Genomic DNA, 27814 nt, shown 5'->3' on the forward strand with positions numbered 1-27814 from the left:
TTTTCGTGGTTCTTGTCAATTTTTGTTGGTTTTCATCGAATGAACTTATTTCAGTCAGCTAGATCTTTCTTCTTCAAAGCAAAAAGATTTTATCTTCAAATACAAGAACTTTTCGTGGTTTTGATGGTTTTCAGCAAATGATCATATTTCAGCGATCTGGAAGTTTTTTCCTTAATAGAGTAAGATTTTATCTTAAAATACAAGAACCTTTCGTGGTTCTTGTCAATTTTTGTTGCTTTTTTTCGAATGAACTTATTTCAGTCAGCCGGAACTTTCTTCTTCAAAGCAAATTGATTTTATCTTCAAATACAAGAACTTTTCGTGGTTTTGTTGGTTTTCAGCAAATGAACATAGTTCAGCGAGCCAGAAGGTTTTTCTTTAATAGCGTAAGATATTATCTTAAAATACAAGAACTTTTCGTGGTTCTTGTCAATTTTTGTTGGTTTTCATCGAATGAACTTATTTCAGTCAGCTGGATCTTTCTTCTTCAAAGCAAAAAGATTTTATCTTCAAATACAAGAACTTTTCGTGGTTTTGATGGTTTTCAGCAAATGATCATATTTCAGCGAGCTGGTAGTTTTTTCCTTAATAGAGTCAGAATTTATCTTGAAATACAAGAACTTTTCGAGGTTCTTCTCAATTTTTGTTCGTTTTCATCCAATGAACTTATTTCAGTCAGCCAGATCTTTCTTCTTCAAAGCAAAAAGATTTTATCTTCAAATACAAGAACTTTTCGTGCTTTTCTTGGTTTTCAGCAAATGAACATATTTCAGCGAGCCAGAAGGTTTTTCTTTAATAGCGTAAGATATTATCTTAAAATACAAGAAGTTTTCGTGGTTCTTGTCAATTTTTGTGGGTTTTCATCTAATGAACTTATTTCAGTAAGCTGGATCTTTCTTCTTCAAAGCAAAAAGATTTTATCTTCAAATACAAGAACTTTTCGTGGTTTTGTTGGTTTACAGCAAATGAACATATTTCAGCGAGCAAGAAGTTTTTTCTTTAATAGCGTAAGATTTCATCTTAAAATACAAGAACTTATTGTGGTTCTTCTCGATTTTTGTTGGTTTTCATCTAATGAACTTATTTCAGTCAGCTCGATCTTTCATCTTCCAAGCAAAAAGATTTTATCTTCAAATACAAGAACTTTTCGTGGTTTTGTTGGTTTTCAGCAAATGAACATATTTCAGCGAGCTGGGAGTTTTTACTTTAATAGCGTAAGATTGTATCTTAAACGACAAGAACTTTTCGTGGTTATTGTCAATTTTTGTTGGTTTTCATCTAATGAACTTATTTCAGTCAGCCAGATCTTTCTTCTTCAAAGCAAAAAGATTTTATCTTCAAATACAAGAACTTTTCGTGGTTTTGATGGTTTTCAGCAAATTAACATATTTCAACGAGCTGGAAGTTTTTACTTTAATAGCGTAAGATTTTATCTTAAACTACAAGAACTTTTCGTGGTTCTTGTCAATTTTTGTTGCTTTTTTTCGAATGAACTTATTTCAGTCAGCCGGAACTTTCTTCTTCAAAGCAAATAGATTTTATCTTCAAATACAAGAACTTTTCGTGGTTTTGTTGGTTTTCAGCAAATGAACATAGTTCAGCGAGCCAGAAGGTTTTTCTTTAATAGCGTAAGATATTATCTTAAAATACAAGAACTTTTCGTGGTTCTTGTCAATTTTTGTTGGTTTTCATCGAATGAACTTATTTCAGTCAGCTGGATCTTTCTTCTTCAAAGCAAAAAGATTTTATCTTCAAATGCAAGAACTATTCGTGGTTTTGTTGGTTTTCAGCAAATGAACAGATTTCAGCGAGCCAGAAGGTTTTTCTTTAATAGCGTAAGATATTATCTTAAAATACAAGAACTTTTCGTGGTTCTTGTCAATTTTTGTTGGTTTTCATCGAATGAACTTATTTCAGTCAGCTGGATCTTTCTTCTTCAAAGCAAAAAGATTTTATCTTCAAATACAAGAACTTTTCTTGGTTTTGTTGGTTTACAGCAAATGAACATATTTCAGCGAGCAAGAAGTTTTTTCTTTAATAGCGTAAGATTTCATCTTAAAATACAAGAACTTATTGTGGTTCTTCTCGATTTTTGTTGGTTTTCATCTAATGAACTTATTTCAGTCAGCTCGATCTTTCATCTTCCAAGCAAAAAGATTTTATCTTCAAATACAAGAACTTTTCGTGGTTTTGTTGTTTTTCAGCAAATTAACATATTTCAGCGAGCTGGGAGTTTTTACTTTAATAGCGTAAGATTTTATCTTAAAATACAAGAACTTTTCGTGGTTCTTGTCAATTTTTGTTGGTTTTCATCGAATGAACTTATTTCAGTCAGCTCGATCTTTCTTCTTCAAAGCAAAAAGATTTTATCTTAAAATACAAGAACATTTCGTGGTTCTTGTCAATTTTTGTTGGTTTTCATCAAATGAACTTATTTCAGTCAGCGAGATCTTTCTTCTTCAAAGCAAAAGGATTTTATCTTCAAATGCAAGAACTTTTCGTGGTTTTGTTGGTTTTCAGCAAATGAACAGATTTCAGCGAGCCAGAAGGTTTTTCTTTAATAGCGTAAGATATTATCTTAAAATACAAGAACTTTTCGTGGTTCTTGTCAATTTTTGTTGGTTTTCATCGAATGAACTTATTTCAGTCAGCGAGATCTTTCTTCTTCAAAGCAAAAAGATTTTATCTTCAAATACAAGAACTTTTCGTGGTTTTGATGGTTTTCAGCAAATGATCATATTTCAGCGATCTGGAAGTTTTTTCCTTGATAGAGTAAGATTTTATCTTAAAATACAAGAACCTTTCGTGGTTCTTGTCAATTTTTGTTGCTTTTTTTCGAATGAACTTATTTCAGTCAGCCGGAACTTTCTTCTTCAAAGCAAATAGATTTTATCTTCAAATACAAGAACTTTTCGTGGTTTTGTTGGTTTTCAGCAAATGAACATCGTTCAGCGAGCCAGAAGGTTTTTCTTTAATAGCGTAAGATATTATCTTAAAATACAAGAACTTTTCGTGGTTCTTGTCAATTTTTGTTGGTTTTCATCGAATGAACTTATTTCAGTCAGCTGGATCTTTCTTCTTCAAAGCAAAAAGATTTTATCTTCAAATGCAAGAACTATTCGTGGTTTTGTTGGTTTTCAGCAAATGAACAGATTTCAGCGAGCAAGTAGTTTTTTCTTTAATAGCGTAAGATTTTATCTTAAGATACAAGAACTTTTCGTGTTTCTGGTCAATTTTTGTTGGTTTTCATCTAATGAACTTATTTCAGTCAGCTCGATCTTTCTTCTTCAAAGCAAAAAGATTTTATCTTCAAATACAAGAACTTTTCGTGGTTTTGATGGTTTTCAGCAAATGAACATATTTCAACGAGCTGGAAGTTTTTTCCTTAATAGTGTAAGATTTTATCTTAAAATACAAGAACTTTTCGTGGTTCTTGTCAATTTTTGTTGGTTTTCATCGAATGAACTTATTTCATTCAGCGACATCTTTCTTCTTCAAAGCAAAAAGATTTTATCTTCAAATACAAGAACTTTTCGTGGTTTTGTTGGTTTTCAGCAAATTAACATATTTCAGCGAGCTGGGAGTTTTTACTTTAATAGCGTAAGATTTTATCTTAAAATACAAGAACTTTTCGTGGTTCTTGTCAATTTTTGTTGGTTTTCATCTAATGAACTTATTTCAGTCAGCTCGATCTTTCTTCTTCAAAGCAAAAAGACTTTATCTTCAAATACAAGAACTTTTCGTGGTTTTGTTGGTTTTCAGCAAATGAACAGATTTCAGCGAACAAGAAGTTTTTTCTTTAATAGCGTAAGATTTTATCTTAAAATACAAGAACATTTCGTGGTTCTTGTCAATTTTTGTTGGTTTTCATCAAATGAACTTATTTCAGTCAGCGAGATCTTTCTTCTTCAAAGCAAAAGGATTTTATCTTCAAATACAAGAACTTTTCGTGGTTTTGTTGGTTTTCAGCAAATGAACAGATTTCAGCGAGCCAGAAGGTTTTTCTTTAATAGCGTAAGATATTATCTTAAAATACAAGAACTTTTCGTGGTTCTTGTCAATTTTTGTTGGTTTTCATCCAATGAACGTATTTCAGTCAGCTGGATCTTTCTTCTTCAAAGCAAAAAGATTTTATCTTCAAATACAAGAACTTTTCGTGGTTTTGTTGCTTTTCAGCAAATGAACAGATTTCAGCGAGGTAGAAGTTTTTTCTTTAATAGCGTAAGATATTATCTTAAAATACAAGAACTTTTCGTGGTTCTTGTCAATTTTTGTTGGTTTTCATCGAATGAACTTATTTCAGTCAGCTGGATCTTTCTTCTTCAAAGCAAAAAGATTTTATCTTCAAATGCAAGAAGTATTCGTGCTTTTGTTGGTTTTCAGCAAATGAACAGATTTCAGCGAGCCAGAAGGTTTTTCTTTAATAGCGTAAGATATTATCTTAAAATACAAGAACTTTTCGTGGTTCTTGTCAATTTTTGTTGGTTTTCATCGAATGAACTTATTTCAGTCAGCTGGATCTTTCTTCTTCAAAGCAAAAAGATTTTATCTTCAAATACAAGAACTTTTCTTGGTTTTGTTGGTTTACAGCAAATGAACATATTTCAGCGAGCAAGAAGTTTTTTCTTTAATAGCGTAAGATTTCATCTTAAAATACAAGAACTTATTGTGGTTCTTCTCGATTTTTGTTGGTTTTCATCTAATGAACTTATTTCAGTCAGCTCGATCTTTCATCTTCCAAGCAAAAAGATTTTATCTTCAAATACAAGAACTTTTCGTGGTTTTGTTGTTTTTCAGCAAATTAACATATTTCAGCGAGCTGGGAGTTTTTACTTTAATAGCGTAAGATTTTATCTTAAACTACAAGAACTTTTCGTGGTTCTTGTCAATTTTTGTTGGTTTTCATCGAATGAACTTATTTCAGTCAGCTCGATCTTTCTTCTTCAAAGCAAAAAGATTTTATCTTAAAATACAAGAACATTTCGTGGTTCTTGTCAATTTTTGTTGGTTTTCATCAAATGAACTTATTTCAGTCAGCGAGATCTTTCTTCTTCAAAGCAAAAGGATTTTATCTTCAAATGCAAGAACTTTTCGTGGTTTTGTTGGTTTTCAGCAAATGAACAGATTTCAGCGAGCCAGAAGGTTTTTCTTTAATAGCGTAAGATATTATCTTAAAATACAAGAACTTTTCGTGGTTCTTGTCAATTTTTGTTGGTTTTCATCTAATGAACTTATTTCAGTCAGCGAGATCTTTCTTCTTCAAAGCAAAAAGATTTTATCTTCAAATACAAGAACTTTTCGTGGTTTTGATGGTTTTCAGCAAATGATCATATTTCAGCGATCTGGAAGTTTTTTCCTTGATAGAGTAAGATTTTATCTTAAAATACAAGAACCTTTCGTGGTTCTTGTCAATTTTTGTTGCTTTTTTTCGAATGAACTTATTTCAGTCAGCCGGAACTTTCTTCTTCAAAGCAAATAGATTTTATCTTCAAATACAAGAACTTTTCGTGGTTTTGTTGGTTTTCAGCAAATGAACATAGTTCAGCGAGCCAGAAGGTTTTTCTTTAATAGCGTAAGATATTATCTTAAAATACAAGAACTTTTCGTGGTTCTTGTCAATTTTTGTTGGTTTTCATCGAATGAACTTATTTCAGTCAGCTGGATCTTTCTTCTTCAAAGCAAAAAGATTTTATCTTCAAATGCAAGAACTATTCGTGGTTTTGTTGGTTTTCAGCAAATGAACAGATTTCAGCGAGCAAGTAGTTTTTTCTTTAATAGCGTAAGATTTTATCTTAAAATACAAGAACTTTTCGTGTTTCTGGTCAATTTTTGTTGGTTTTCATCTAATGAACTTATTTCAGTCAGCTCGATCTTTCTTCTTCAAAGCAAAAAGATTTTATCTTCAAATACAAGAACTTTTCGTGGTTTTGATGGTTTTCAGCAAATGAACATATTTCAACGAGCTGGAAGTTTTTTCCTTAATAGTGTAAGATTTTATCTTAAAATACAAGAACTTTTCGTGGTTCTTGTCAATTTTTGTTGGTTTTCATCGAATGAACTTATTTCATTCAGCGACATCTTTCTTCTTCAAAGCAAAAAGATTTTATCTTCAAATACAAGAACTTTTCGTGGTTTTGTTGGTTTTCAGCAAATTAACATATTTCAGCGAGCTGGGAGTTTTTACTTTAATAGCGTAAGATTTTATCTTAAAATACAAGAACTTTTCGTGGTTCTTGTCAATTTTTGTTGGTTTTCATCTAATGAACTTATTTCAGTCAGCTCGATCTTTCTTCTTCAAAGCAAAAAGACTTTATCTTCAAATACAAGAACTTTTCGTGGTTTTGTTGGTTTTCAGCAAATGAACAGATTTCAGCGAACAAGAAGTTTTTTCTTTAGTAGCGTAAGATTTTATCTTAAAATACAAGAACATTTCGTGGTTCTTGTCAATTTTTGTTGGTTTTCATCAAATGAACTTATTTCAGTCAGCGAGATCTTTCTTCTTCAAAGCAAAAGGATTTTATCTTCAAATACAAGAACTTTTCGTGGTTTTGTTGGTTTTCAGCAAATGAACATATTTCAGCGAGCCAGAAGGTTTTTCTTTAATAGCGTAAGATATTATCTTAAAATACAAGAACTTTTCGTGGTTCTTGTCAATTTTTGTTGGTTTTCATCTAATGAACGTATTTCAGTCAGCTGGATCTTTCTTCTTCAAAGCAAAAAGATTTTATCTTCAAATACAAGAACTTTTCGTGGTTTTGTTGCTTTTCAGCAAATGAACAGATTTCAGCGAGGTAGAAGTTTTTTCTTTAATAGCGTAAGATTTCATCTGAAAATACAAGAACTTTTCGTGGTTCTTGTCAATTTTTGTTGGTTTTCATCCAATGAACTTATTTCAGTCAGCTCGATCTTTCTTCTTCAAAGCAAAAAGATTTTATCTTCAAATACAAGAACTTTTCGTGGTTTTGATGGTTTTCAGCAAATGAACATATTTCAGCGAGCTGGAAGTTTTTTCCTTAATAGTGTAAGATTTTATCTTAAAATACAAGAACTTTTCGTGGTTATTGTCAATTTTTGTTGGTTTTCATCTGATGAACTTATTTCAGTCAGCTCGATCTTTCTTCTTCAAAGCAAAAAGATTTTATCTTCAAATACAAGAACTTTTCGTGGTTTTGATGGTTTTCAGCAAATGATCAGATTTCAGCGAGCTGGTAGTTTTTTCCTTAATAGAGTAAGAATTTATCTTGAAATACAAGAACTTTTCGAGGTTCTTGTCAATTTTTGTTCGTTTTCATCTAATGAACTTATTTCAGTCAGCCAGATCTTTCTTCTTCAAAGCAAAAAGATTTTATCTTCAAATACAAGAACTTTTCGTGCTTTTCTTGGTTTTCAGCAAATGAACATATTTCAGCGAGCCAGAAGGTTTTTCTTGAATAGCGTAAGATATTATCTTAAAATACAAGAAGTTTTCGTGGTTCTTGTCAATTTTTGTGGGTTTTCATCTCATGAACTTATTTCAGTCAGCTGGATCTTTCTTCTTCAAAGCAAAAAGATTTTATCTTCAAATACAAGAACTTTTCGTGGTTTTGTTGGTTTTCAGCAAATGAACAGATTTCAGCGAGGTGGATGTTTTTTCTTTAATAGCGTAAGATTTCAGCTGAAAATACAAGAACTTTTCGTGGTTCTTGTCAATTTTTGTTGGTTTTCATCTGATGAACTTATTTCAGTCAGCAAGATCTTTCTTCCTCAAAGCAAAAAGATTTTATCTTCAAATACAAGAACTTTTCGTGGTTTTGTTGGTTTACAGCAAATGAACATATTTCAGCGAGCAAGAAGTTTTTTCTTTAATAGCGTAAGATTTCATCTTACAATACAAGAACTTATTGTGGTTCTTCTCGATTTTTGTTGGTTTTCATCTAATGAACTTATTTCAGTCAGCTAGATCTTTCTTCTTCAAAGCAAAAAGATTTTATCTTCAAATACAAGAACTTTTCGTCGTTTTGATGGTTTTCAGCAAATGATCATATTTCAGCGATCTGTAAGTTTTTTCCTTAATAGAGTAAGATTTTATCTTAAAATACAAGAACTTTTTGTGGTTCTTGTCAATTTTTGTTGGTTTTCATCTAATGAACTTATTTCAGTCAGCTCGATCTTTCATCTTCCAAGCAAAAAGATTTTATCTTCAAATACAAGAACTTTTCGTGGTTTTGTTGGTTTTCAGCAAATGAACATATTTCAGCGAGCTGGGAGTTTTTACTTTAATAGCGTAAGATTTTATCTTAAAATACAAGAACTTTTCGTGGTTCTTGTCAATTTTTGTTGGTTTTCATCGAATGAACTTATTTCATTCAGCGACATCTTTCTTCTTCAAAGCAAAAAGATTTTATCTTCAAATACAAGAACTTTTCGTGGTTTTGTTGGTTTTCAGCAAATTAACATATTTCAGCGAGCTGGGAGTTTTTACTTTAATAGCGTAAGATTTTATCTTAAACTACAAGAACTTTTCGTGGTTCTTGTCAATTTTTGTTGGTTTTCATCTGATGAACTTATTTCAGTCAGCTCGATCTTTCTTCTTCAAAGCAAAAAGAATTTATCTTCAAATACAAGAACATTTCGTGTTTTTTTTGGTTTTCAGCAAATGAACAGATTTCAGCGAACAAGAAGTTTTTTCTTTAATTGCGTAAGATTTTATCTTAAAATACAAGAACATTTCGTGGTTCCTGTCAATTTTTGTTGGTTTTCAGCAAATGAACTTATTTCAGTCAGCTAGATCTTTCTTCTTCAAAGCAAAAAGATTTTATCTTCAAATACAAGAACTTTTCGTGGTTTTGATGGTTTTCAGCAAATGAACATATTTCAGCGAGCTGGAAGTTTTTTCCTTAATAGTGTAAGATTTTATCTTAAAATACAAGAACTTTTCGTGGTTATTGTCAATTTTTGTTGGTTTTCATCTGATGAACTTATTTCAGTCAGCTCGATCTTTCTTCTTCAAAGCAAAAAGATTTTATCTTCAAATACAAGAACTTTTCGTGGTTTTGATGGTTTTCAGCAAATGATCAGATTTCAGCGAGCTGGTAGTTTTTTCCTTAATAGAGTAAGAATTTATCTTGAAATACAAGAACTTTTCGAGGTTCTTGTCAATTTTTGTTCGTTTTCATCTAATGAACTTATTTCAGTCAGCCAGATCTTTCTTCTTCAAAGCAAAAAGATTTTATCTTCAAATACAAGAACTTTTCGTGCTTTTCTTGGTTTTCAGCAAATGAACATATTTCAGCGAGCCAGAAGGTTTTTCTTGAATAGCGTAAGATATTATCTTAAAATACAAGAAGTTTTCGTGGTTCTTGTCAATTTTTGTGGGTTTTCATCTCATGAACTTATTTCAGTCAGCTGGATCTTTCTTCTTCAAAGCAAAAAGATTTTATCTTCAAATACAAGAACTTTTCGTGGTTTTGTTGGTTTTCAGCAAATGAACAGATTTCAGCGAGGTGGATGTTTTTTCTTTAATAGCGTAAGATTTCAGCTGAAAATACAAGAACTTTTCGTCGTTCTTGTCAATTTTTGTTGGTTTTCATCTGATGAACTTATTTCAGTCAGCAAGATCTTTCTTCCTCAAAGCAAAAAGATTTTATCTTCAAATACAAGAAATTTTCGTGGTTTTGTTGGTTTACAGCAAATGAACATATTTCAGCGAGCAAGAAGTTTTTTCTTTAATAGCGTAAGATTTCATCTTACAATACAAGAACTTATTGTGGTTCTTCTCGATTTTTGTTGGTTTTCATCTAATGAACTTATTTCAGTCAGCTAGATCTTTCTTCTTCAAAGCAAAAAGATTTTATCTTCAAATACAAGAACTTTTCGTCGTTTTGATGGTTTTCAGCAAATGATCATATTTCAGCGATCTGTAAGTTTTTTCCTTAATAGAGTAAGATTTTATCTTAAAATACAAGAACTTTTTGTGGTTCTTGTCAATTTTTGTTGGTTTTCATCTAATGAACTTATTTCAGTCAGCTCGATCTTTCATCTTCCAAGCAAAAAGATTTTATCTTCAAATACAAGAACTTTTCGTGGTTTTGTTGGTTTTCAGCAAATGAACATATTTCAGCGAGCTGGGAGTTTTTACTTTAATAGCGTAAGATTTTATCTTCAAATACAAGAACTTTTCGTGGTTCTTGTCAATTTTTGTTGGTTTTCATCGAATAACTTATTTCATTCAGCGACATCTTTCTTCTTCAAAGCAAAAAGATTTTATCTTCAAATACAAGAACTTTTCGTGGTTTTGTTGGTTTTCAGCAAATTAACATATTTCAGCGAGCTGGGAGTTTTTACTTTAATAGCGTAAGATTTTATCTTAAACTACAAGAACTTTTCGTGGTTCTTGTCAATTTTTGTTGGTTTTCATCTGATGAACTTATTTCAGTCAGCTCGATCTTTCTTCTTCAAAGCAAAAGGATTTTATCTTCAAATACAAGAACTTTTCGTGGTTTTGTTGGTTTTCAGCAAATGAACAGATTTCAGCGAGCCAGAAGGTTTTTCTTTAATAGCGTAAGATATTATCTTAAAATACAACAACTTTTCGTGGTTCTTGTCAATTTTTGTTGGTTTTCATCGAATGAACTTATTTCAGTCAGCTCGATCTTTCTTCTTCAAAGCAAAAAGATTTTATCTTCAAATACAAGAACTTTTCGTGGTTTTGATGGTTTTCAGCAAATGATCATATTTCAGCGATCTGGAAGTTTTTTCCTTAATAGAGTAAGATTTTATCTTAAATTACAAGAACCTTTCGTGGTTCTTGTCAATTTTTGTTGCTTTTTTTCGAATGAACTTATTTCAGTCAGCCGGAACTTTCTTCTTCAAAGCAAATAGATTTTATCTTCAAATACAAGAACTTTTCGTGGTTTTGTTGGTTTTCAGCAAATGAACATATTTCAGCGAGCCAGAAGGTTTTTCTTTAATAGCGTAAGATATTATCTTAAAATACAAGAACTTTTCGTGTTTCCGGTCAATTTTTGTTGGTTTTCATCTAATGAACTTATTTCAGTCAGCTCGATCTTTCTTCTTCAAAGCAAAAAGATTTTATCTTCAAATACAAGAACTTTTCGTGGTTTTGTTGGTTTTCAGCAAATGAACAGATTTCAGCGAGCAAGTAGTTTTTTCTTTAACAGCGTAAGATTTTATCTTAAAATACAAGAACTTTTCGTGTTTCCGGTCAATTTTTGTTCGTTTTCATCTAATGAACTTATTTCAGTCAGCTCGATCTTTCTTCTTCAAAGCAAAAAGATTTTATCTTCAAATACAAGAACTTTTCGTGGTTTTGTTGGTTTTCAGCAAATGAACATATTTCAGCGAGCTGGGAGTTTTTACTTTAATAGCGTAAGATTGTATCTTAAACGACAAGAACTTTTCGTGGTTCTTGTCAATTTTTGTTGGTTTTCATCTAATGAACTTATTTCAGTCAGCCAGATCTTTCTTCTTCAAAGCAAAAAGATTTTATCTTCAAATACAAGAACTTTTCGTGGTTTTGATGGTTTTCAGCAAATTAACATATTTCAACGAGGTGGAAGTTTTTTCCTTAATAGTGTAAGATTTTATCTTAAAATACAAGAACTTTTCGTGGTTCTTGTCAATTCTTGTTGGTTTTCATCGAATGAACTTATTTCATTCAGCGACATCTTTCTTCTTCAAAGCAAAAAGATTTTACCTTCAAATACAAGAACTTTTCGTGGTTTTGTTGTTTTTCAGCAAATTAACATATTTCAGCGAGCTGGGAGTTTTTACTTTAATAGCGTAAGATTTTATCTTAAACTACAAGAACTTTTCGTGGTTCTTGTCAATTTTTGTTGGTTTTCATCGAATGAACTTATTTCAGTCAGCTCGATCTTTCTTCTTCAAAGCAAAAAGATTTTATCTTCAAATACAAGAACTTTTCGTGGTTTTGATGGTTTTCAGCAAATGAACATATTTCAACGAGCTGGAAGTTTTTTCCTTAATAGCGTAAGATTTTATCTTAAAATACAAGAACTTTTCGTGGTTCTTGTCAATTTTTGTTGGTTTTCATCTAATGAACTTATTTCAGTCAGCTGGATCTTTCTTCTTCAAAGCAAAAAGATTTTATCTTCAAATACAAGAACTTTTCGTGGTTTTGTTGGTTTTCAGCAAATGAACAGATTTCAGCGAGCAAGTAGTTTTTTCTTTAACAGCGTAAGATTTTATCTTAAATTACAAGAACTTTTCGTGTTTCCGGTCAATTTTTGTTGGTTTTCATCTAATGAACTTATTTCAGTCAGCTCGATCTTTCTTCTTCAAAGCAAAAAGATTTTATCTTCAAATACAAGAACTTTTCGTGGTTTTGTTGGTTTTCAGCAAATGAACAGATTTCAGCGAGCAAGTAGTTTTTTCTTTAACAGCGTAAGATTTTATCTTAAAATACAAGAACTTTTCGTGTTTCCGGTCAATTTTTGTTGGTTTTCATCTAATGAACTTATTTCAGTCAGCTCGATCTTTCTTCTTCAAAGCAAAAAGATTTTATCTTCAAATACAAGAACTTTTCGTGGTTTTGTTGGTTTTCAGCAAATGAACATATTTCAGCGAGCTGGGAGTTTTTACTTTAATAGCGTAAGATTGTATCTTAAACGACAAGAACTTTTCGTGGTTCTTGTCAATTTTTCTTGGTTTTCATCTAATGAACTTATTTCAGTCAGCCAGATCTTTCTTCTTCAAAGCAAAAAGATTTTATCTTCAAATACAAGAACTTTTCGTGGTTTTGATGGTTTTCAGCAAATTAACATATTTCAACGAGCTGGAAGTTTTTTCCTTAATAGTGTAAGATTTTATCTTAAAATACAAGAACTTTTCGTGGTTCTTGTCAATTTTTGTTGGTTTTCATCGAATGAACTTATTTCATTCAGCGACATCTTTCTTCTTCAAAGCAAAAAGATTTTACCTTCAAATACAAGAACTTTTCGTGGTTTTGTTGTTTTTCAGCAAATTAACATATTTCAGCGAGCTGGGAGTTTTTACTTTAATAGCGTAAGATTTTATCTTAAACTACAAGAACTTTTCGTGGTTCTTGTCAATTTTTGTTGGTTTTCATCGAATGAACTTATTTCAGTCAGCTCGATCTTTCTTCTTCAAAGCAAAAAGATTTTATCTTAAAATACAAGAACATTTCGTGGTTCTTGTCAATTTTTGTTGGTTTTCATCAAATGAACTTATTTCAGTCAGCGAGATCTTTCTTCTTCAAAGCAAAAGGATTTTATCTTCAAATGCAAGAACTTTTCGTGGTTTTGTTGGTTTTCAGCAAATGAACAGATTTCAGCGAGCCAGAAGGTTTTTCTTTAAAAGCGTAAGATATCATCTTAAAATACAAGAAATTTTCGTGGTTCTTGTCAATTTTTGTTGGTTTTCATCTAATGAACTTATTTCAGTCAGCGAGATCTTTCTTCTTCAAAGCAAAAAGATTTTATCTTCAAATACAAGAACTTTTCGTGGTTTTGATGGTTTTCAGCAAATGATCATATTTCAGCGATCTGGAAGTTTTTTCCTTGATAGAGTAAGATTTTATCTTAAAATACAAGAACCTTTCGTGGTTCTTGTCAATTTTTGTTGCTTTTTTTCGAATGAACTTATTTCAGTCAGCCGGAACTTTCTTCTTCAAAGCAAATAGATTTTATCTTCAAATACAAGAACTTTTCGTGGTTTTGTTGGTTTTCAGCAAATGAACATAGTTCAGTGAGCCAGAAGGTTTTTCTTTAATAGCGTAAGATATTATCTTAAAATACAAGAACTTTTCGTGGTTCTTGTCAATTTTTGTTGGTTTTCATCGAATGAACTTATTTCAGTCAGCTGGATCTTTCTTCTTCAAAGCAAAAAGATTTTATCTTCAAATGCAAGAACTATTCGTGGTTTTGTTGGTTTTCAGCAAATGAACAGATTTCAGCGAGCCAGAAGGTTTTTCTTTAATAGCGTAAGATATTATCTTAAAATACAAGAACTTTTCGTGGTTCTTGTCAATTTTTGTTGGTTTTCATCGAATGAACTTATTTCAGTCAGCGGGATCTTTCTTCTTCAAAGCAAAAAGATTTTATCTTCAAATACAAGAACTTTTCGTGGTTTTGTTGGTTTACAGCAAATGAACATATTTCAGCGAGCAAGAAGTTTTTTCTTTAATAGCGTAAGATTTCATCTTAAAATACAAGAACTTATTGTGGTTCTTCTCGATTTTTGTTGGTTTTCATCTAATGAACTTATTTCAGTCAGCTCGATCTTTCATCTTCCAAGCAAAAAGATTTTATCTTCAAATACAAGAACTTTTCGTGGTTTTGTTGGTTTTCAGCAAATGAACATATTTCAGCGAGCTGGGAGTTTTTACTTTAATAGCGTAAGATTGTATCTTAAACGACAAGAACTTTTCGTGGTTCTTGTCAATTTTTGTTGGTTTTCATCCAATGAACTTATTTCAGTCAGCCAGATCTTTCTTCTTCAAAGCAAAAAGATTTTATCTTCAAATACAAGAACTTTTCGTGGTTTTGATGGTTTTCAGCAAATTAACATATTTCAACGAGCTGGAAGTTTTTTCCTTAATAGTGTAAGATTTTATCTTAAAATACAAGAACTTTTCGTGGTTCTTGTCAATTTTTGTTGGTTTTCATCGAATGAACTTATTTCAGTCAGCTCGATCTTTCTTCTTCAAAGCAAAAAGATTTTATCTTAAAATACAAGAACATTTCGTGGTTCTTGTCAATTTTTGTTGGTTTTCATCAAATGAACTTATTTCAGTCAGCGAGATCTTTCTTCTTCAAAGCAAAAAGATTTTATCTTCAAATACAAGAACTTTTCGTGGTTTTGATGGTTTTCAGCAAATGATCATATTTCAGCGATCTGGAAGTTTTTTCCTTGATAGAGTAAGATTTTATCTTAAAATACAAGAACCTTTCGTGGTTCTTGTCAATTTTTGTTGCTTTTTTTCGAATGAACTTATTTCAGTCAGCCGGAACTTTCTTCTTCAAAGCAAATAGATTTTATCTTCAAATACAAGAACTTTTCGTGGTTTTGTTGGTTTTCAGCAAATGAACATAGTTCAGCGAGCCAGAAGGTTTTTCTTTAATAGCGTAAGATATTATCTTAAAATACAAGAACTTTTCGTGGTTCTTGTCAATTTTTGTTGGTTTTCATCGAATGAACTTATTTCAGTCAGCTGGATCTTTCTTCTTCAAAGCAAAAAGATTTTATCTTCAAATGCAAGAACTATTCGTGGTTTTGTTGGTTTTCAGCAAATGAACAGATTTCAGCGAGCAAGTAGTTTTTTCTTTAATAGCGTAAGATTTTATCTTAAAATACAAGAACTTTTCGTGTTTCTGGTCAATTTTTGTTGGTTTTCATCTAATGAACTTATTTCAGTCAGCTCGATCTTTCTTCTTCAAAGCAAAAAGATTTTATCTTCAAATACAAGAACTTTTCGTGGTTTTGATGGTTTTCAGCAAATGAACATATTTCAACGAGCTGGAAGTTTTTTCCTTAATAGTGTAAGATTTTATCTTAAAATACAAGAACTTTTCGTGGTTCTTGTCAATTTTTGTTGGTTTTCATCGAATGAACTTATTTCATTCAGCGACATCTTTCTTCTTCAAAGCAAAAAGATTTTATCTTCAAATACAAGAACTTTTCGTGGTTTTGTTGGTTTTCAGCAAATTAACATATTTCAGCGAGCTGGGAGTTTTTACTTTCATAGCGTAAGATTTTATCTTAAAATACAAGAACTTTTCGTGGTTCTTGTCAATTTTTGTTGGTTTTCATCAAATGAACTTATTTCAGTCAGCGAGATCTTTCTTCTTCAAAGCAAAAGGATTTTATCTTCAAATACAAGAACTTTTCGTGGTTTTGTTGGTTTTCAGCAAATGAACATATTTCAGCGAGCCAGAAGGTTTTTCTTTAATAGCGTAAGATATTATCTTAAAATACAAGAACTTTTCGTGGTTCTTGTCAATTTTTGTTGGTTTTCATCTAATGAACGTATTTCAGTCAGCTGGATCTTTCTTCTTCAAAGCAAAAAGATTTTATCTTCAAATACAAGAACTTTTCGTGGTTTTGTTGCTTTTCAGCAAATGAACAGATGTCAGCGAGGTAGAAGTTTTTTCTTTAATAGCGTAAGATTTCATCTGAAAATACAAGAACTTTTCGTGGTTCTTGTCAATTTTTGTTGGTTTTCATCCAATGAACTTATTTCAGTCAGCTCGATCTTTCTTCTTCAAAGCAAAAAGATTTCATCTTCAAATACAAGAACTTTGCGTGGTTTTGTTGGTTTTCAGCAAATGAACATATTTCAGCGAGCAAGAAGCTTTTTTTTTAATAGCGTAAGATTTTATCTTAAAATACAAGAACTTTTCGTGGTTCTTGTCAATTTTTGTTGGTTTTGATCTGATGAACTTATTTCAGTCAGCTAGATCTTTCTTCTTCAAAGCAAAAAGATTTTATCTTCAAATACAAGAACTTTTCGTGGTTTTGATGGTTTTCAGCAAATGAACATATTTCAGCGAGCTGGAAGTTTTTTCCTTAATAGTGTAAGATTTTATCTTAAAATACAAGAACTTTTCGTGGTTATTGTCAATTTTTGTTGGTTTTCATCTGATGAACTTATTTCAGTCAGCTCGATCTTTCTTCTTCAAAGCAAAAAGATTTTATCTTCAAATACAAGAACTTTTCGTGGTTTTGATGGTTTTCAGCAAATGATCAGATTTCAGCGAGCTGGTAGTTTTTTCCTTAATAGAGTAAGAATTTATCTTGAAATACAAGAACTTTTCGAGGTTCTTGTCAATTTTTGTTCGTTTTCATCTAATGAACTTATTTCAGTCAGCCAGATCTTTCTTCTTCAAAGCAAAAAGATTTTATCTTCAAATACAAGAACTTTTCGTGCTTTTCTTGGTTTTCAGCAAATGAACATATTTCAGCGAGCCAGAAGGTTTTTCTTGAATAGCGTAAGATATTATCTTAAAATACAAGAAGTTTTCGTGGTTCTTGTCAATTTTTGTGGGTTTTCATCTCATGAACTTATTTCAGTCAGCTGGATCTTTCTTCTTCAAAGCAAAAAGATTTTATCTTCAAATACAAGAACTTTTCGTGGTTTTGTTGGTTTTCAGCAAATGAACAGATTTCAGCGAGGTGGATGTTTTTTCTTTAATAGCGTAAGATTTCAGCTGAAAATACAAGAACTTTTCGTGGTTCTTGTCAATTTTTGTTGGTTTTCATCTGATGAACTTATTTCAGTCAGCAAGATCTTTCTTCCTCAAAGCAAAAAGATTTTATCTTCAAATACAAGAACTTTTCGTGGTTTTGTTGGTTTACAGCAAATGAACATATTTCAGCGAGCAAGAAGTTTTTTCTTTAATAGCGTAAGATTTCATCTTACAATACAAGAACTTATTGTGGTTCTTCTCGATTTTTGTTGGTTTTCATCTAATGAACTTATTTCAGTCAGCTAGATCTTTCTTCTTCAAAGCAAAAAGATTTTATCTTCAAATACAAGAACTTTTCGTCGTTTTGATGGTTTTCAGCAAATGATCATATTTCAGCGATCTGTAAGTTTTTTCCTTAATAGAGTAAGATTTTATCTTAAAATACAAGAACTTTTTGTGGTTCTTGTCAATTTTTGTTGGTTTTCATCTAATGAACTTATTTCAGTCAGCTCGATCTTTCATCTTCCAAGCAAAAAGATTTTATCTTCAAATACAAGAACTTTTCGTGGTTTTGTTGGTTTTCAGCAAATGAACATATTTCAGCGAGCTGGGAGTTTTTACTTTAATAGCGTAAGATTTTATCTTAAAATACAAGAACTTTTCGTGGTTCTTGTCAATTTTTGTTGGTTTTCATCGAATGAACTTATTTCAGTCAGCTGGATCTTTCTTCTTCAAAGCAAAAAGATTTTATCTTCAAATGCAAGAACTATTCGTGGTTTTGTTGGTTTTCAGCAAATGAACAGATTTCAGCGAGCAAGTAGTTTTTTCTTTAATAGCGTAAGATTTTATCTTAAAATACAAGAACTTTTCGTGTTTCTGGTCAATTTTTGTTGGTTTTCATCTAATGAACTTATTTCAGTCAGCTCGATCTTTCTTCTTCAAAGCAAAAAGATTTTATCTTCAAATACAAGAACTTTTCGTGGTTTTGATGGTTTTCAGCAAATGAACATATTTCAACGAGCTGGAAGTTTTTTCCTTAATAGTGTAAGATTTTATCTTAAAATACAAGAACTTTTCGTGGTTCTTGTCAATTTTTGTTGGTTTTCATCGAATGAACTTATTTCATTCAGCGACATCTTTCTTCTTCAAAGCAAAAAGATTTTATCTTCAAATACAAGAACTTTTCGTGGTTTTGTTGGTTTTCAGCAAATTAACATATTTCAGCGAGCTGGGAGTTTTTACTTTCATAGCGTAAGATTTTATCTTAAAATACAAGAACTTTTCGTGGTTCTTGTCAATTTTTGTTGGTTTTCATCAAATGAACTTATTTCAGTCAGCGAGATCTTTCTTCTTCAAAGCAAAAGGATTTTATCTTCAAATACAAGAACTTTTCGTGGTTTTGTTGGTTTTCAGCAAATGAACATATTTCAGCGAGCCAGAAGGTTTTTCTTTAATAGCGTAAGATATTATCTTAAAATACAAGAACTTTTCGTGGTTCTTGTCAATTTTTGTTGGTTTTCATCTCATGAACGTATTTCAGTCAGCTGGATCTTTCTTCTTCAAAGCAAAAAGATTTTATCTTCAAATACAAGAACTTTTCGTGGTTTTGTTGCTTTTCAGCAAATGAACAGATGTCAGCGAGGTAGAAGTTTTTTCTTTAATAGCGTAAGATTTCATCTGAAAATACAAGAACTTTTCGTGGTTCTTGTCAATTTTTGTTGGTTTTCATCCAATGAACTTATTTCAGTCAGCTCGATCTTTCTTCTTCAAAGCAAAAAGATTTCATCTTCAAATACAAGAACTTTGCGTGGTTTTGTTGGTTTTCAGCAAATGAACATATTTCAGCGAGCAAGAAGCTTTTTTTTTAATAGCGTAAGATTTTATCTTAAAATACAAGAACTTTTCGTGGTTCTTGTCAATTTTTGTTGGTTTTGATCTGATGAACTTATTTCAGTCAGCTAGATCTTTCTTCTTCAAAGCAAAAAGATTTTATCTTCAAATACAAGAACTTTTCGTGGTTTTGATGGTTTTCAGCAAATGAACATATTTCAGCGAGCTGGAAGTTTTTTCCTTAATAGTGTAAGATTTTATCTTAAAATACAAGAACTTTTCGTGGTTATTGTCAATTTTTGTTGGTTTTCATCTGATGAACTTATTTCAGTCAGCTCGATCTTTCTTCTTCAAAGCAAAAAGATTTTATCTTCAAATACAAGAACTTTTCGTGGTTTTGATGGTTTTCAGCAAATGATCAGATTTCAGCGAGCTGGTAGTTTTTTCCTTAATAGAGTAAGAATTTATCTTGAAATACAAGAACTTTTCGAGGTTCTTGTCAATTTTTGTTCGTTTTCATCTAATGAACTTATTTCAGTCAGCCAGATCTTTCTTCTTCAAAGCAAAAAGATTTTATCTTCAAATACAAGAACTTTTCGTGCTTTTCTTGGTTTTCAGCAAATGAACATATTTCAGCGAGCCAGAAGGTTTTTCTTGAATAGCGTAAGATATTATCTTAAAATACAAGAAGTTTTCGTGGTTCTTGTCAATTTTTGTTGGTTTTCATCTAATGAACTTATTTCAGTCAGCTGGATCTTTCTTCTTCAAAGCAAAAAGATTTTATCTTCAAATACAAGAACTTTTCGTGGTTTTGTTGGTTTTCAGCAAATGAACAGATTTCAGCGAGGTGGATGTTTTTTCTTTAATAGCGTAAGATTTCAGCTGAAAATACAAGAACTTTTCGTGGTTCTTGTCAATTTTTGTTGGTTTTCATCTGATGAACTTATTTCAGTCAGCAAGATCTTTCTTCCTCAAAGCAAAAAGATTTTATCTTCAAATACAAGAACTTTTCGTGGTTTTGTTGGTTTACAGCAAATGAACATATTTCAGCGAGCAAGAAGTTTTTTCTTTAATAGCGTAAGATTTCATCTTACAATACAAGAACTTATTGTGGTTCTTCTCGATTTTTGTTGGTTTTCATCTAATGAACTTATTTCAGTCAGCTAGATCTTTCTTCTTCAAAGCAAAAAGATTTTATCTTCAAATACAAGAACTTTTCGTCGTTTTGATGGTTTTCAGCAAATGATCATATTTCAGCGATCTGTAAGTTTTTTCCTTAATAGAGTAAGATTTTATCTTAAAATACAAGAACTTTTTGTGGTTCTTGTCAATTTTTGTTGGTTTTCATCTAATGAACTTATTTCAGTCAGCTCGATCTTTCATCTTCCAAGCAAAAAGATTTTATCTTCAAATACAAGAACTTTTCGTGGTTTTGTTGGTTTTCAGCAAATGAACATATTTCAGCGAGCTGGGAGTTTTTACTTTAATAGCGTAAGATTTTATCTTAAAATACAAGAACTTTTCGTGGTTCTTGTCAATTTTTGTTGGTTTTCATCGAATGAACTTATTTCATTCAGCGACATCTTTCTTCTTCAAAGCAAAAAGATTTTATCTTCAAATACAAGAACTTTTCGTGGTTTTGTTGGTTTTCAGCAAATTAACATATTTCAGCGAGCTGGGAGTTTTTACTTTAATAGCGTAAGATTTTATCTTAAACTACAAGAACTTTTCGTGGTTCTTGTCAATTTTTGTTGGTTTTCATCTGATGAACTTATTTCAGTCAGCTCGATCTTTCTTCTTCAAAGCAAAAAGATTTTATCTTCAAATACAAGAACATTTCGTGTTTTTTTTGGTTTTCAGCAAATGAACAGATTTCAGCGAACAAGAAGTTTTTTCTTTAATTGCGTAAGATTTTATCTTAAAATACAAGAACATTTCGTGGTTCCTGTCAATTTTTGTTGGTTTTCAGCAAATGAACTTATTTCAGTCAGCGAGATCTTTCTTCTTCAAAGCAAAAGGATTTTATCTTCAAATACAAGAACTTTTCGTGGTTTTGTTGGTTTTCAGCAAATGAACAGATTTCAGCGAGCCAGAAGGTTTTTCTTTAATAGCGTAAGATATTATCTTAAAATACAACAACTTTTCGTGGTTCTTGTCAATTTTTGTTGGTTTTCATCGAATGAACTTATTTCAGTCAGCTAGATCTTTCTTCTTCAAAGCAAAAAGATTTTATCTTCAAATACAAGAACTTTTCGTGGTTTTGATGGTTTTCAGCAAATGATCATATTTCAGCGATCTGGAAGTTTTTTCCTTAATAGAGTAAGATTTTATCTTAAAATACAAGAACCTTTCGTGGTTCTTGTCAATTTTTGTTGCTTTTTTTCGAATGAACTTATTTCAGTCAGCCGGAACTTACTTCTTCAAAGCAAATAGATTTTATCTTCAAATACAAGAACTTTTCGTGGTTTTGTTGGTTTTCAGCAAATGAACATATTTCAGCGAGCCAGAAGGTTTTTCTTTAATAGCGTAAGATATTATCTTAAAATACAAGAACTTTTCGTGGTTCTTGTCAATTTTTGTTGGTTTTCATCTAATGAACTTATTTCAGTCAGCTGGATCTTTCTTCTTCAAAGCAAAAAGATTTTATCTTCAAATACAAGAACTTTTCGTGGTTTTGTTGGTTTTCAGCAAATGAACAGATTTCAGCGAGCAAGTAGTTTTTTCTTTAACAGCGTAAGATTTTATCTTAAAATACAAGAACTTTTCGTGTTTCCGGTCAATTTTTGTTGGTTTTCATCTAATGAACTTATTTCAGTCAGCTCGATCTTTCTTCTTCAAAGCAAAAAGATTTTATCTTCAAATACAAGAACTTTTCGTGGTTTTGATGGTTTTCAGCAAATGATCATATTTCAGCGATCTGGAAGTTTTTTCCTTAATAGTGTAAGATTTTATCTTAAAATACAAGAACTTTTCGTGGTTCTTGTCAATTTTTGTTGGTTTTCATCGAATGAACTTATTTCAGTCAGCTCGATCTTTCATCTTCCAAGCAAAAAGATTTTATCTTCAAATACAAGAACTTTTCGTGGTTTTGTTGGTTTTCAGCAAATTAACATATTTCAGCGAGCTGGGAGTTTTTACTTTAATAGCGTAAGATTTTATCTTAAAATACAAGAACTTTTCGTGGTTCTTGTCAATTTTTGTTGGTTTTCATCTAATGAACTTATTTCAGTCAGCTCGATCTTTCTTCTTCAAAGCAAAAAGATTTTATCTTCAAATACAAGAACTTTTCGTGGTTTTGTTGGTTTTCAGCAAATGAACAGATTTCAGCGAACAAGAAGTTTTTTCTTTAACAGAGTAAGATTTTATCTTAAAATACAAGAACATTTCGTGGTTCTTGTCAATTTTTGTTGGTTTTCATCAAATGAACTTATTTCAGTCAGCGAGATCTTTCTTCTTCAAAGCAAAAGGATTTTATCTTCAAATACAAGAACTTTTCGTGGTTTTGTTGGTTTTCAGCAAATGAACATATTTCAGCGAGCCAGAAGGTTTTTCTTTAATAGCGTAAGATTTCATCTTAAAATACAAGAACTTATTGTGGTTCTTCTCGATTTTTGTTGGTTTTCATCTAATGAACTTATTTCAGTCAGCTAGATCTTTCTTCTTCAAAGCAAAAAGATTTCATCTTCAAATACAAGAACTTTTCGTGGTTTTGTTGGTTTTCAGCAAATGAACACATTTCAGCGAGCAAGAAGCTTTATCTGAAAAGGCGTAAGATTTTATCTGAAAATACAAGAACTTTTCGTGGTTCTTGTCAATTTTTGTTGGTTTTCATCTAATGAACTTATTTCAGTCAGCTAGATCTTTCTTCTTCAAAGCAAAAAGATTTTATCTTCAAATACAAGAACTTTTCGTGGTTTTGATGGTTTACAGCAAATGAACATATTTCAGCGAGCTCGAAGTTTTTTCCTTAATAGCGTAAGATTTTATCTTAAAATACAAGAACTTTTCGTGGTTCTTGTCAATTTTTGTTGGTTTTCATCTCATGAACTTATTTCAGTCGGCTGGATCTTTCTTCTTCAAAGCAAAAAGATTTTATCTTCAAATACAAGAACTTTTCGTGGTTATGATGGTTTTCAGCAAATGATCATATTTCAGCGATCTGGAAGTTTTTTCCTTAATAGAGTAAGATTTTATCTTAAACTACAAGAACTTTTCGTGGTTCTTGTCAATTTTTGTTGGTTTTCATCTAATGAACTTATTTCAGTCAGCTAGATCTTTCTTCTTCAAAGCAAAAAGATTTTATCTTCAAATACAAGAACTTTTCGTGGTTTTGATGGTTTTCAGCAAATGATCATATTTCAGCGATCTGGAAGTTTTTTCCTGAATAGAGTAAGATTTTATCTTAAAATACAAGAACCTTTCGTGGTTCTTGTCAATTTTTGTTGCTTTTTTTCGAATCAACTTATTTCAGTCAGCCGGAACTTTCTTCTTCAAAGCAAATAGATTTTATCTTCAAATACAAGAACTTTTCGTGGTTTTGTTGGTTTTCAGCAAATGAACATATTTCAGCGAGCAAGTAGTTTTTTCCTTAATAGCGTAAGATTTTATCTTAAAATACAAGAACTTTTCGTGTTTCTGGTCAATTTTTGTTGGTTTTCATCAAATGAACTTATTTCAGTCAGCTCGATCTTTCTTCTTCAAAGCAAAAAGATTTTATCTTCAAATAAAAGAACTTTTCGTGGTTTTGATGGTTTTCAGCAAATCAACATATTTCAGCGAGCTGGAAGTTTTTTCCTTAATAGCGTAAGATTTTATCTTAAAATACAAGAACTTTTCGTGGTTCTTGTCAATTTTTGTTGGTTTTCATCTCATGAACTTATTTCAGTCAACTGGATCTTTCTTCTTCAAAGCAAAAAGATTTTATCTTCAAATACAAGAACTTTTCGTGGTTTTGATGGTTTTCAGCAAATGATCATATTTCAGCGATCTGGAAGTTTTTTCCTTAATAGAGTAAGATTTTATCTTAAAATACAAGATCTTTTTGTGGTTCTTGTCAATTTTTGTTGGTTTTCATCTGATGAACTTATTTCAGTCAGCTCGATCTTTCTTCTTCAAAGCAAAAAGATTTTATCTTCAAATACAAGAACTTTTCGTGGTTTTGTTGGTTTTCAGCAAATGAACATATTTCAGCGAGCTGGGAGTTTTTACTTTAATAGCGTAAGATTTTATCTTAAACTACAAGAACATTTCGTGGTTCTTGTCAATTTTTGTTGGTTTTCATCTAATGAACTTATTTCAGTCAGCCAGATCTTTCTTCTTCAAAGCAAAAAGATTTTATCTTCAAATACAAGAACTTTTCGTGGTTTTGATGGTTTTCAGCAAATGAACATATTTCAGCGAGCTGGAAGTTTTTTCCTTAATAGAGTAAGATTTTATCTTAAAATACAAGAACCTTTCGTGGTTCTTGTCAATTTTTGTTGCTTTTTTTCGAATGAACTTATTTCAGTCAGCCGGAACTTTCTTCTTCAAAGCAAATAGATTTTATCTTCAAATACAAGAACTTTTCGTGCTTTTGTTGGTTTTCAGCAAATGAACATATTTCAGCGAGCCAGAAGGTTTTTCTTTAACAGCGTAAGATATTATCTTAAAATACAAGAACTTTTCGTGGTTCTTGTCAATTTTTGTTGGTTTTCATCGAATGAACTTATTTCAGTCAGCTCGATCTTTCATCTTCCAAGCAAAAAGATTTTATCTTCAAATACAAGAACTTTTCGTGGTTTTGTTGGTTTTCAGCAAATGAACATATTTCAGCGAGCTGGGAGTTTTTACTTTAATAGCGTAAGATTGTATCTTAAACTACAAGAACTTTTCGTGGTTCTTGTCAATTTTTGTTGGTTTTCATCTAATGAACTTATTTCAGTCAGCCAGATCTTTCTTCTTCAAAGCAAAAAGATTTTATCTTCAAATACAAGAACTTTTCGTGGTTTTGATGGTTTTCAGCAAATTAACATATTTCAACGAGCTGGAAGTTTTTTCCTTAATAGTGTAAGATTTTATCTTAAAATACAAGAACTTTTCGTGGTTCTTGTCAATTTTTGTTGGTTTTCATCGAATGAACTTATTTCATTCAGCGACATCTTTCTTCTTCAAAGCAAAAAGATTTTATCTTCAAATACAAGAACTTTTCGTGGTTTTGTTGGTTTTCAGCAAATTAACATATTTCAGCGAGCTGGGAGTTTTTACTTTAATAGCGTAAGATTTTATCTCAAACTACAAGAACTTTTCGTGGTTCTTGTCAATTTTTGTTGGTTTTCATCTAATGAACTTATTTCAGTCAGCCAGATCTTTCTTCTTCAAAGCAAAAAGATTTTATCTTCAAATACAAGAACTTTTCGTGGTTTTGATGGTTTTCAGCAAATTAACATATTTCAACGAGCTGGAAGTTTTTTCTTTAATAGTGTAAGATTTTATCTTAAAATACAAGAACTTTTCGTGGTTCTTGTCAATTTTTGTTGGTTTTCATCGAATGAACTTATTTCATTCAGCGACATCTTTCTTCTTCAAAGCAAAAAGATTTTATCTTCAAATACAAGAACTTTTCGTGGTTTTGTTGGTTTTCAGCAAATTAACATATTTCAGCGAGCTGGGAGTTTTTACTTTCATAGCGTAAGATTTTATCTTAAACTACAAGAACTTTTCGTGGTTCTTGTCAATTTTTGTTGGTTTTCATCCAATGAACTTATTTCAGTCAGCTCGATCTTTCTTCTTCAAAGCAAAAAGATTTTATCTTCAAATACAAGAACTTTTCGTGGTTTTGATGGTTTTCAGCAAATGATCATATTTCAGCGATCTGGAAGTTTTTTCCTTAATAGAGTAAGATTTTATCTTAAAATACAAGAACCTTTCGTCGTTCTTGTCAATTTTTGTTGCTTTTTTTCGAATGAACTTATTTCAGTCAGCCGGAACTTTCTTCTTCAAAGCAAATAGATTTTATCTTCAAATACAAGAACTTTTCGTGGTTTTGTTGGTTTTCAGCAAATTAACATACTTCAGCGAGCCAGAAGGTTTTTCTTTAATAGCGTAAGATATTATCTTAAAATACAAGAACTTTTCGTGGTTCTTGTCAATTTTTGTTGGTTTTCATCTAATGAACTTATTTCAGTCAGCTGGATCTTTCTTCTTCAAAGCAAAAAGATTTTATCTTCAAATACAAGAACTTTTCGTGGTTTTGTTGGTTTTCAGCAAATGAACAGATTTCAGCGAGCAAGTAGTTTTTTCTTTAATAGCGTAAGATTTTATCTTAAAATACAAGAACTTTTCGTGGTTCTGGTCAATTTTTGTTGGTTTTCATCTAATGAACTTATTTCAGTCAGCTCGATCTTTCTTCTTCAAAGCAAAAAGATTTTATCTTCAAATACAAGAACTTTTCGTGGTTTTGATGGTTTTCAGCAAATGAACATATCTCAACGAGCTGGAAGTTTTTTCCTTAATAATGTAAGATTTTATCTTAAAATACAAGAACTTTTCGTGGTTCTTGTCAATTTTTGTTGGTTTTCATCTCATGAACTTATTTCAGTCAGCTCGATCTTTCTTCTTCAAAGCAAAAAGATTTTATCTTCAAATACAAGAACTTTTCGTGGTTTTGTTCGTTTTCAGCAAATGAACAGATTTCAGCGAACAAGAAGTTTTTTCTTTAATAGAGTAAGATTTTATCTTAAAATACAAGAAGATTTCGTGGTTCTTGTCAATTTTTGTTGGTTTTCATCAAATGAACTTATTTCAGTCAGCGAGATCTTTCTTCTTCAAAGCAAAAGGATTTTAACTTCAAATACAAGAGCTTTTCGTGGTTTTGTTGGTTTTCAGCAAATGAACATATTTCAGCGAGCCAGAAGGTTTTTCTTTAATAGCGTAAGATATTATCTTAAAATACAAGAACCTTTCGTGGTTCTTGTCAATTTTTGTTGCTTTTTTTCGAATGAACTTATTTCAGTCAGCCGGAACTTTCTTCTTCAAAGCAAATAGATTTTATCTTCAAATACAAGAACTTTTCGTGGTTTTGTTGGTTTTCAGCAAATGAACATATTTCAGCGAGCCAGAAGGTTTTTCTTTAATAGCGTAAGATATTATCTTAAAATAAAAGAACTTTTCGTGGTTCTTGTCAATTTTTGTTGGTTTTCATCTAATGAACTTATTTCAGTCAGCTCGATCTTTCTTCTTCAAAGCAAAAAGATTTTATCTTCAAATACAAGAACTTTTCGTGGTTTTGATGGTTTTCAGCAATTGAACATATTTCAACGAGCTGGAAGTTTTTTCCTTAATAGTGTAAGATTTTATCTTAAAATACAAGAACTTTTCGTGGTTCTTGTCAATTTTTGTTGGTTTTCATCGAATGAACTTATTTCATTCAGCGACATCTTTCTTCTTCAAAGCAAAAAGATTTTATCTTCAAATACAAGAACTTTTCGTGGTTTTGTTGGTTTTCAGCAAATTAACATATTTCAGCGAGCTGGGAGTTTTTACTTTCATAGCGTAAGATTTTATCTTAAACTACAAGAACTTTTCGTGGTTCTTGTCAATTTTTGTTGGTTTTCATCTAATGAACTTATTTCAGTCAGCTCGATCTTTCTTCTTCAAAGCAAAAAGATTTTATCTTCATATGCAAGAACTTTTCGTGGTTCTGGTCAATTTTTGTTGGTTTTCATCAAATGAACTTATTTCAGTCAGCGAGATCTTTCTTCTTCAAAGCAAAAGGATTTTATCTTCAAATACAAGAGCTTTTCGTGGTTTTGTTGGTTTTCAGCAAATGAACATATTTCAGC

Source organism: Heptranchias perlo, chromosome 7 (genome assembly GCF_035084215.1).
Source record: "Heptranchias perlo isolate sHepPer1 chromosome 7, sHepPer1.hap1, whole genome shotgun sequence".
NCBI lineage: Eukaryota > Metazoa > Chordata > Chondrichthyes > Hexanchiformes > Hexanchidae > Heptranchias > Heptranchias perlo.